This window comes from Bactrocera neohumeralis, chromosome 3 (genome assembly GCF_024586455.1).
Source record: "Bactrocera neohumeralis isolate Rockhampton chromosome 3, APGP_CSIRO_Bneo_wtdbg2-racon-allhic-juicebox.fasta_v2, whole genome shotgun sequence".
NCBI classification, from domain to species: Eukaryota; Metazoa; Arthropoda; class Insecta; order Diptera; family Tephritidae; genus Bactrocera; species Bactrocera neohumeralis.
Genome location: NC_065920.1, coordinates 24,971,347 through 24,983,945, shown reverse-complemented (window position 1 = coordinate 24,983,945; position 12,599 = coordinate 24,971,347).

The window sequence follows — 12,599 nt, the reverse complement described above, 5'->3', positions numbered from 1 at the left end:
TGATGGATGGATGAGCGGACACATATCCGGAGGCCAATTATTTCCCTCATCTTGGTCATTTGAATGCAGAAAAAACACAGAAATTTCAAATCTATTGGGGTATGCTTAATATCATTCGAGAGAACATTTTTTGTGTTTTGGTTTTTTTTTTTTTTTTTGAAAATTATCTCTTTCAGATGTTGGCCGCGATTTAGTCTCAGATGGTCTGTTCATTGAGTCCAATTTTCAATGTCTTGTTCGAGCATTTCGAGCGTTTCGAGCGTGATGTTTTGCTCCAAGGCCTGAATCGAAGCGAGATAGCGCCCATAGACTTTAGACTTTACGTATTCCAACAGAAAAAAGTCTAACGGTCTTCTTGGCCATCGTGGTGGCCATACGACCGGACCAAAATATGAAATTATCTTCCCACCGAAGTATTCTCTCAATCAAGATAGTCGGTTATCATGGTGACCGTTATACCATTGACGATTGCGTTCTCATCGGCATCCTGTTTGAAGAAATTTGGACCGATGATTCCACTGGTTCACAAAGCACACTAAAGCGTTATTTTTTCTGGATGAAATGGCAGCTCTTGATTCAAGATTGCTGAGGTTGCTCTTCCCAAGTGCGACAATTTTACTTGCTTACATACCCTTTGGGTCAAAAATGAGCCTCATTCTTGAACAAAATTTTGCACGAAAACGACGGATCTTCTTAGAACTTTTCGGAAGCCCATAGAGCGAAGCTATTTCGCTTTGAAGGTCAAGCGGTTTCAGTTCTTGTACAGGCTGTATTTTGTACACTTTAATTTTAAGATCTCTACGTAAACTGCCCAAAATAGTTCCATTCGTCAGTTCTGTGAACGATGCCGAATCGACTCTGTACGGTATTCGTGTACACTCCCAGCTATGGCTGCTATGTTTTCTCCCCGCGTGCTGGACGTGGTCTATTCGGTCGAATATTATCCAATAATAAATACTGGGTCTCAAGTTGGTTGATCTTTATAGAAAGTGAATTTTCGTTATAAAGTTGAACGATTTGTAGACATTGTTCAGGCGTCTTTCCATGATGAAATGCCAAACAATGCTGAACAAAAATAACACGACAGCCTTCACGACTCACACGTGATCTGTCAAAAATGGTGGTTTTATGATTTATAAAAAAGAATATCTGAATATTAATAAGAAAGAAACTGAATATTTATTTTAACTAAAATGGACCAAGTATTCCTCGCCTCATGTCTTTTTGTGGTCTTATGAAAATCGTTCAGCCTTCGGACAGCTTTCTCAACTGAAACTTGAACTCACAAAAACATGGATATTCAAGGAAACACTTTTAGTTGAATATTACATATGAATTTCAGTCATGTGGTAAAATCTAATAACTGGCAAAATTATATTTTTCGGTCTTTCAAATCGTCATTAGCTTCAGTCTTTGTTCCCAACAGTTTCTCTCTATGCTCCGTTCTATGCTCCGTTCTTATCTAATCCCCAGTATGTTTTCGTAAGTTCTTGGGCTGCAACAACCACAACAAATCAGTTATGTTAATCTTATCTGAAGGGGTCCGAGCAAAAGCTCGCCAAAATTGTCTTCTTCTTCAACTGTTTTCCTGAAAATTTGGATCAGTACAAAGCAGAGACTATGTGTGGTGGCTTTTACTCAGCTCACAGACCAAAGACTGATGGGAAATAGTTGCTGTGAGCTTTTTCACGGGACATTTTTACTAGGCGTTTCCCATTAATCTATACTTTAGGCTTATGGACCATCGTAGTACTTTCCAGCCAGAGGTGGCTGCTTTTAAGGTGACATTAGATGTGCTGCTAAGAACTACAGCCTCTTGCATGGAATTGAGCAATCACACCGACAGCAGAGCGGCAAAACTCACGCTGAACTCGCTAATTGCGTGCTCTAAGGTGGTCAAGGACTGTCTTTCCTCACTAGAAATAGACTCAAGCTACTTCATTATCACGTTCGTTTGTATAGTGAGCCATAACGAGATCGCTGGTAACTGCAAAGCTGACGAGTTTGCTAGAGGCGGTACCACTGGCTTGCTCACATTAAAAACGAACATGCCTTCGGCGAAGTGGGAGGCATTGCTGAAAAAATTTGTGATAGACTGAAAGCGCGTTGTCGATTTGTGAGAGCCTTATGAACTCTAATATAGGAGTTTTAGGTATCACAATGGATCAGCGTTCCAAGCTGTGCCAGTGAGATTCCGTTTAGAATCGATATCTTAATCTAACCTAATTTAACCTAAGATTCTCAAAAAATAGTCAGCTTAACACTTTTCCCCGACTTTTCGGGAGAACACAATTCTTCCAACTTGCTGCTGACTTGGCCTTGACTTACACATACTTAGTCGATGGACAAATTTCCGTTGCATTTGTAAGTGAGTTGTTACCGAAAAGTCATATTTCTTTTGCCTTTCCGAATTTTCTAACCACCATTTTCGCTTGTCAACCTCGGCACAATGAGTGTCAATGTAAACCCCAGCAACATATTAAAAAAAAGGAAGACTTGAATTTACCAGCAAAACAATTTCAATTTCTCAACCGTCCAACAAAAGAAGTCAAATGCGAATAGGACAGCAGTAGCATTCTACGAAAAGTGTCTTTGTTCACAACAGCAACAACAATATTATTGGCAAAGCACTGTTGCAGCAAATGACGTATGTGGCAGCACTGGATTTCGGTGTGCCGCACTTGGAATGTGGCTCCTTGTGCAAAATTGATGATATGGGCTGGTCACACTACTTTATTGTGGCAGGATCACGTGCAACATGATACCACCGAGCAGCAGCAGCAAGGAAGCAGAAAGAAATGTCTTTGCGTGATGTCAGCTGCTGGAACATTGCCATTGGCAGTTGCCAAGTGATTAAATGGTCATCGTTTGTGTGGTCTTCGAGAGATAAAGCTTTTCAAAATGTTCGAATGACTATTATTTATGTATAAGGTATGCAAAATGGCCCTCACATCAGTCGATAGGTTTGCATTTTTTTGTTTTTTTTCTGTGAAAGGGAACAACATATTTTCATTGGACGGAAAATGTCAAAGTGTACTCGTACTTGCATGCTCATAGAAATATATTTGGAGATTCTTAGATTTGAATGTGTGTCTATCAGAAAGAGTATTTGAAAGCTCATAAAATTACAAAATTGACTTTGGTATTTTAAATAGAAATGTGAGTGTAATCAACGAGCTTGGTGCAACCGAATGTCGCCATCATTTCAAAGCACTAGCCTCTAGGTTAGAACCTACTTTTGAAAAGGCAGTGACGGTGTGGGATTTTCGTTAAAGATTCAATGCTAATGGCTTTGCTGGCGGTTTATTGCTTTCATACAACTTCGAAACATAGCACGCGATCCTTAGTTTACTTTTCTGAAAAACTAACTAAATACCCTCGATAGCATTTTCTAAAATCTCCTCCGTTAATTAATCCGCCTTTCAGTCAAATGACGATTTCTATAAAATTACGCTTAATACTCGTTGAAAAAATAAGGCTGCGATAGCTGAGAGTGTACACGAAGACCGTGGTAAGTCGATTCGGAGCCGTTCGCAGCAACTCGGACAGACATTTGGAACGACTTGTCGTACAATATACGGCTTGTGCTAGAACTGAAGCCGCTCGACCCTCCCGAGCGATATCGCTTTGCTCTATAGGCACATGAAAAGTTCCTAGAAGACCCAATGTTTTCGAACCAAATTTTATTCAGCGATGAAGTCCATTTCTGACTCTATGTGTAAGTAAACAAGCAAAATTGTTGCATTTGGGACGAAAAACAAAATGAAGAGATTCAAGAGCTGCCGTTTCATTCAGAAAAAGCAACGATTTAGTGTGGTTTGTGGGCCAGTGGAATCATCGCTCCATACTTCTTCATAAATGATGTCGGTGAGAACGTAAACGTCAGTGGTGACCGTTATCGCGTCATGATTACTTACTATTCGATCTCTGAAATTGAAGCTCGTTATCTTGGTGACATTTAGTTTCAACAATTTATTGAGAAAACACTTCGGTGAGCTGATAATTTCACGTTTTGCGTCGATCGATTGGCCACCAAGATCGTGTAATATCACGCCGTTCAGTGGCTTAGCTATGGAGGGCGAAGGGGGCCGTCGCCCTGGGCGCAACCTCTTGGGGGCGGCAAAACGATCTTCGCTATTTTTTAATATTCAGAAAAAGACTTCAACAATTTTTTTTTACAAAATTTATTATAAAAGATAAAGAGTTGTACACTCCAAATTTTCAAAAATGGTGTTTAAAAACTCCAATTCGGGCCAAAATTACTGCAAATTGTGTCAAAGGTGTACAAGATATAGGGCGAAAATGGGTTTCTTCTATGGCTTTTAATAAGATGTCTTGTAAATTTACTATCAATTTCCTCAAAAACCGTATTGTGAGAATTTTGGAACTTCAGAATTTGCGTGGCTTCTAGTTCCTAAATTTTATATACTTAATATCGAAGATATTTTGTAAAAATTCACTTTGGTTCGAACCACCTCATGACACTTGTAGGTAGGTAGATAAAAGAGAGCGGCAGAACATCCTTGACACCGGGCGCCCTAAGTTGTAGCTACGCCACTGACGCCGTTAGACCCTTTCCTGTGGGGATATATAAAGGCGTGTCATTCGCCAGTTACCAGCCGCAATGCTCGAATGAATCATCAAAAATTGGGCTCAATGGATGGATCATTTGATTCCTAGCCACGGCCAACATTTGAAAGAGATAATCTTCATTTGAAGTTTCTGTGTTTTTATTTAAAAAAGTAGGGACTCTTGTAATGGATCACTCTTTACGAACAACTCTCAAAAGTAGAACTCTGACACAACTTTTCGACATCTTCTTTATATGAATTGACATTACATAAGAAGTCAAGGATATGCGATTTGTAGTTAAATTAATTTAAATTCAAATGCATCATGGTCGGAATTCCCCAATGAGATGTTTACAAGTTTAGTGTCGCTTGTGTGCAGACTCTAGGACTTCTGCTTAGCATTTTGTCATATTTGAAAGGTTAATGTCACCTGTCGAGGTGTCAGCGCAAAACAAAACGCGCGAAAACTATATACATATGTTCTGTTGGGATCTAAACCCTTGCTCTACCAATCGGTATTCACAACCTTAGGTACAGCTAACACTTTGGTAAAACTTATGTTCTACGAAGCAAACTTATTAAACTTCAAAGTAGACTTAAAAGATTTATTAATGCAAAGTTCGTCAGAAATCTAATTTCGTCAGATAGAAAAGCGAAGTATGAACGCGAAATAATATAGTATAATGATATTTTTTTTTAATCTACACATTTCTTACTAACACTGAGCCTTCTTCTGTAAACGCCCATATTTATCCATATTTATGTGCCACTAAAAGCACCTTAACGTTGCCTCTGCCTCGGCTGCTGCGGCTGCCACTATTAATAATAAAAAACATGGAAAATTAAATGGGGTTTATAGGAATTTAAATGGGGCTTCACACCAACGTAAACACACAAACACATATTTATATACAGATGCAGGTGTGTGGGCGCAAATATGTACAAGTGATGAAAAGCTTACTTGAATATGCGCCCAGCTTCATCGCTCCTTATGATGCCGCATGATGTGCATAACGCTAAGGAAAGTGTTAAGCTCGCCGGCTTAGGAGCAGGCTGAAATTCTCTCACCTACTAAGTGAGTGGCGTTGGACGGCCACGGCTGCTGGCGACGTCCAGTTCGTGCATATTTTATTATGCCTGCATTTTAATGGAAATTAATGTGAAATTCGCAGCACACAAACTAATTTTGATTTAGTAAAAGATTTACGATGCTGCTCTTATATAACATTACGCATTAAAACAGCAGCAACAACCACAACAACAGCAGGCAAAGCAAAAGTCACCATCGTGACCAGAGCGAGGCGGCGGTGAGTGACGCCGGCGAGTGAATGGGATTTGTTACCCCTGTGCGGTAAATGCGCAGTTAATGCGTTCATATTAAATTTTATTGTGCAACGACAAGCAACAACAACAGCAGCAACAGTAATGGCAGTAGCAGCAAAAAAATTTGCTCACAGTAAAATAGAAGTTATAGCACATTTGTGCTAAATAGGCCTCCAGGTGCGGAATGAGGTGCCATAAATACACGCGCCATGCCCGGAGAACACTTCCAGCTGGTCATAAATTATTTGACGAGGCACGAAATAAGCGCGCAGAGAATTTGTACGTCATTTAAACAGTAAAATGTGTTTATTGTTCATATTTTTATAACCAGCGAGTTGAAATGCTGTCGGATTTTATATGAAATGCGTGAGAGTGCATTAAATTGTTTCGTGTTTTTTTTTTTACCCTTTGAATACTGAAAAAAAAGTTCCATCCAGAATGAGCTCCACATATCAATCTCTCTCCCTGTATAGAAGTGACTAGCAAAGGTTCGATAATAATTTAACTGCAATCAGAGTATGCACGGACCATTCCTCAGGACTCAGCGGTGAGTCGCATAAACTATGAATACTACAGAGTTCGCGTAGAGGTTCCATTCTTATAAAGAGAGTTCGACTTTCGGCGTTTCTTGCTCTATATATTTTGTACTAAATACAAAGAAAATAATTAAATATTAAATGAAACAGTGTTTGGTCACATATATGGGGAACTAAGTAATCATAGATGTCGTAATATGATCAATAAGAAAACATCGAACATTTCACAAGATTAAAATATTTTTTCAACTTAAAGAATATTATTATATAGCCGCGAAGGTGGCTATTAAAATCAGAGAATCTGGTTTCTTAAAGGAACGCATATCTGAACAATCGGTTATCCTCACAAACTTTGATTGCATACTGGATCATCGCCATATCGAACTCTGGCGGCTCCTTCTCTGCCCATATACCGACGAGGGGGATATGGGTGAGAAGAAGTCGTTGGAGGAGAGGGCCAGTAAGCTTCTTTACGGATGGATCAAAGCTTGGAAAGGAAGGTTGGTAGAGTGGTTTACTGTCGAGAGCTCTCCATCAACTCCAATTTCAGACTGAGGTTGCAGCCAATCTGTAAGTCCGAACACGGGTTCTTATTTTCAATAGCTTCACAAAGGACTACATTTATCAGTCCACGTGCGATCTCTTATCAGTTATCTAACCTGACCTAACCTAGAGAGTATTATAGGTTCTGTTCCTACTTCAGCATAAATAGCATAGAATGAGATTGAATATCTTCAACAGAATCTGAAAAACGTGAGCTGAAAGGTTTAAAGAATATTATACAGATCTTTAAGTCAACAACTTTCGGACAAAACAATCCTGACTTTTTGTGGTTCAGTTGACTTTTTTGATCGATCTGCATATTAGCACCGTTTTGGTAATAAACGGTAACTTTAACTTTGACAATTTTATTTAATTTTATAAATACATTTAAGGCTTTTCAGCATAGCTTACTTGTCTCATTTGGATCATTTAAAAACTTCAGCATTATTCAGAGGTTATATGGGTTTACGGGTTTCAAAAAATTTAATTTTTTTTTGTCTGATTAGATTTTGCAATACCTCTAGAATATTGCCCTAAATTTTCAAGTTGAACCGAGTAATAGTTTTGGATATACCTTGAGAACTTCAGCGTTAGAGGCTACCTAGGCTAAGTTCGTCATCTTTAAAAGCGTTTTTCGCAAAACTGTGTTTTTGAAGTCGGTTGGTTGGTAAAATTTCTCGAAGATAACTCAATTGTTCTTCACGAAATTTTACACTACTCTTTTAGATACAATTCGAAGATTACGAAGGATCTTTTTTCGATTACAACTATTAGAAAAACATGTCGCAAAAATTTTTCACGGAAATTTTCAACTTTTTGTAAAAATGTCTGCCAAAAATTCAATTTTCAGTTTTTTCCCTTTGACCAAGTTCTATGTTAAGGTTTCAACTAAAACATGTATTTTTACACTTTAGATGATTCTGTAAGGAGTTAACCTGCTAACGTGGGCGCATCTTTTTTCCGAAGGGTCACCGGAAATAGCGTCGCAATGGCCGAGTTTAAATATTTTGTTTCCAAAAATTTCAGAATTTCTTTGCTAGTAGTGTATGTTTGTAACAATAAGATATTTAATTTTTTATATGAAAAAAAAAATTTGAAAAAGGCTGTTTTTTTACCCAATGAAACCCATGCAACTTCTTAAAGAGGGAGGATAGAGAATATTGCTGTGAGAATATTTTTCCGCGTAGAGTGGGAGCAGTATACGTTGGTTTAAGGGGATCGATCGGCAAATGCAGCACATTTCGGCAACCATTTCGCAATTTTAGAGAATACAAGACTCGAATAGGTCATATGATTCTCTTATCAAACTGTTCAAATCAACACTACCCAAAAGGCAATGTAAACTTGCCCAATATAATCTTGTCAAACCATCAGTGTTATGCTACGGAGCAGAATCATGGACTCTATTCGAAAAGTACAAAATCAAACTGTAAATATTCGAAAGGTACCAAGGAAATGGTTTTCAATCGACCATCTCTTCACGAGATCGATGCAAGCCGAAAAATCAATTCCAGAGAGAGAGAGAGTGAGTTAGTTAATATACACAGAGATACAAACTTGAAACAGGCAGTCAACATTAACTCCAATGCATTCCACTTATATGTATGTCTACATAATTATTGGGAGTTTTCTAGTTGCATATATTAATAGTATTATGGTGAGTTGGCATGGTGGCTTACTTACTTCTACCAAAAATGAGTTAAGCTTTTATTATTTTTTCCACTTTGATGCATCAGCATTGCAAAATGACGCATAGCTAAAAAAGGAAATGCTTTTGCAAAGAGAGGGTTGCGGAAAACGATAAACTTAAAAACCTCGTGTGGTCAGTCAAAGTTTCTTGACGCAAAACAAGCCAAAGCGGAATGAGCAGAAACTTGCCGATGCTCTGAGCACTGTCCCATTTCTATTTCTTGGTGGTTGTTTATGGGCTTCTTCTGCTGCTGCTGCTGCTGATGAAACTTCGGTCAGCTCATTTTATTGCCGATTTTATTCGACGGCATACGATATGGAATTTTTAATGCAGCGGCCAAATGAACGTGTTGCTAAACTTTTTTTATTAGATGCCAAGTATGTGTTGCCGCACGCGCTGACGCAGGCACGCACGTAAGCACACACGCGCGCCTCCGCCCAATTCCGGGCCGACAAAAACACACCACAAACTTTAAATGCGCAATAAACACAAACATTCACCAGCTTCTGGACACTGGAAGTGCGAATGTTTATCAATAGATTGCTGCGAAGTTATGTACTAAGTTGTCGGGGTGCGCGGGCGGTTCACATGTGGACCACTGCCGGGGTTTTAACTGCAATACACAGCGCTCATTTTGTCTGATTGTATTTGACAGGCTTCGACAGCATATTTTCAAATAGTTTTCCCAAAACTTATTTAAAGTTTGCCATAAAGTATGAAATGCACAAACACACACGTCTCCCATCCACTACCATCCCCCCCCCAACCGCACACATAACCAATCACATAAGCACTCGCTCCCAGCCGCGCAGCCTTGCTCGCACTCGTGTCGGTCCATATACTAGTCGCAAACTTATGGAGTTAAGTTGTGAAGAAAAACAAATAAAGAAATATGACAGAGTGTTGATTGTGTCTTTAAAGTTTGATGCGGTTGTAAACTTTACAAATTGAATAATTTAGAGCGGAGCACATCACTGGTCGGGTGGGTTGGAGTGTGGCATTGGACGTGCGCAAAGTATATTGATGCGTTTGCGGGTGTTAGTGGGAGGATTGTGGGTTTTAGAAAAAGTTTGACAATATTTTCACTCAACATTTTCACATTTTGTGTCAAGCAGCTGTCGTCGAAAAAGGGCAATATTCGCATAAAAGGACAATTGCATTCCCAGCATATATTATACAATTTAGGTATGGAGATATCTTTTGGAACAAATAACAGTATCTGTATATTTACGGATTTCAACTTAGAACGAGAAATATCTGTGTTTATGGAAACTAAGTTATGATCCGACGAATCCAATAATTTACAGACGCAAGCCGGTTTCCCTCATTTTAGAGTGCCATATTATTTTCCAAAGGTCATATTTGGTTTATCACACGGACTTGACTTCCAAAAAAAGCTGATGACCGAAATGGAATGGAATGGTCACTTACTGGTCTTTCATTGGTCACCTAGAATGCCACACACTAAGTTATTTGATCGCGAAGGCAATTTACCGAAATACGCCGGACATTAATTTCAAATACATCCATTTTGACAACTGAGTTTCCCATAATTCTGCTACGAAATTACTTAATTTGGTTCCACACGCCCTTAAAATATAAATGCCGAACGAAGTGACATCAAATACCTCGCAAATCTTCTTCAAAAAGCGGCCGAGGTTCATCTTACATTATATTAAAATTGAACTGAGCTGTTTTCCTTTAGGTCCTTAGATGCTAGTAGAAGAGATAATTTTTGCAGCTTAACAATTTTGTTGTTGTTGTTGTTATTTAAGCGGGTACCTAGTTCACGTTAGGATGGAAAGGATTAGCTAAGTTGTCATCAACGTCATCCAACGGAAGGCTCTACAAACGTGCTGTTTCGACGTGGTCGCACCAAAGGGAGCGAGGCGTCAGATGAGTGGGGTTGGTGGGGCATGTAAAGAGGTGGTCAGTGTCATGCGGAGACACATTGCACGCAGGACATACATATATTGGATATTCTGGATAAGTAGGCGTTTAACCTGCTACAGTATCCAGAACGAAGCAGTGCAAGGGTTACACTCGTTTCTCGCGGCAACTCGAGCTCCTCGTCTGCAATGGGTGGTGGTTTGCTCCGAGTACGCCATTCACTGGAAGGGAGTCGGTGAAGGTGTTGATGGCTCCATTAAGAAGGACGGTCAGTACTTGTCGGAAGTTTGTTGCATCTGAAATCTGGTCAACGTATTGACTGATGTCGTCGACTTAATTAAGGAATGACCTCCTGATGTTCCTAGGAGTCGCTTCCGCTACAAGCAGGTGACTGCAAGGATGATATCTGCGAAAATAGCCCAGCTGCCTGGAGAGGAGTTTATTATGCTTCTTAACTTAGAGCATACGAGCCTCACTATGCAAGTTTTCGATAGAAGACATCAAGAGGCATCCTGTCATTAGTACGGAGTGCAATATTCTGACAGGTCTGAAGCTTGCTTGTCTGCGTTTCACTGTATCCGGACGACCATAAGGGTGCGGTAATAACTATTTTGTCGTCTTGAGGTGCTTATATTCTGTATTAAGCCAGTATCAGTACTTCAGGCCGAAATTGTTGGCATAACTGAAGTTACCCAGTGGGCTTCTATGTGCTCTAAAGAAAAAGTCCATAAACCTTTGATTGGACAGCGAGCTCGCAATTAAGGCTATATGTGCCATAATAAGTCTCACTGCATTGTGTTCAGCAAGAAGCCACTAACTAGACTTTCAGTAGGTAACTTGGTTAATATCATCTGGAAATCCAGTCATATAAGAATAGAAAGAACGAAAAGGGCGACAAGTTGGCAGCTAAGAAAACACTTCTTCTAAGCTGCCTCAGACCACTTCTTTGGTATCAGAAAATATTTGACCATTGTAGTTTATCTAAGACTAAAGAGTCTGTAAAAACCAAATTGGGCTTTGAAGTCCATCCTTAATAGTTACTGATAGAACCTTTGATAGCATTAGAGCACACCAATAAACCTGGGTATTTATATAATAATTCAATAGATAATTACCCAAAAATCATTAAGTTCACATTAAATGACTTAAATGAAGAAACATTTTTCGTGTCGTCGGCCACGCATAAACCCAAACCATATATTACTGCGACTAGCAAACCTCATCCCATTTCGTTTTCCACACAGAGATGCTACAAAAAAATACCATTCGCACATACTATTTCCATTTCCATTTCCAAATCCAAATACACGTCCACGATGTGACAGGATTTAGTTAAGAAACATCGGCAAGCCATAATAGAAATAACAAAAACCACTCGAATGTAGTGGCTTTGCCACGAATTTGCCAAAAAGTCGTCTGTTGCTTGTCATGCTCACCACGCACCAGTGTTTTGCTTGGCCTCAAGTTATGTCGCTACTTACTTTCTGAAACAGATGTTGATCATAGATTAAACTCACCGATAAGCGGCTGAGAGAGCGAGCGAGCGAGTAAACGGGTGAGTGAGTTGTCACAAGCTCGGTGTATTATTTTATATGGGCTACAGCAACAAAGCGGCAATCGCAAGACTGCGTCGAGGAAATGAAACATGCAATATTGCACTTAACGTTATGCAACTTCAGCTACAACTTGCAACTTCAGCGAGGAAATCCCATTTCCCTGCACTTTGTGACAATGCTAAAATGGGTGAAAAATTGGCAACGCTCCTAGAAATAAAAATGCAAACATGAAGAGGCCATAAATTGTTCGCAAAAAAGGTGGCAGTGCCATATGATGTGTTGTGGCAAGTAAAAATTGCTTCTTTATATGGAGCGTAAGTGTGTGTGCACATAAAAATCTGCAAAAAATCTTTTAAAAGTTACAAATTGCTGCTGTAGAGTAAGCCGAAGCCGAAGCATACTGCATAAGCGCTGTTGTGAGTGAAACAAACGGTAAATTACAGCGTGCATAATAAGTGCCATAGAGCATACACGTATGTAACATATGTGG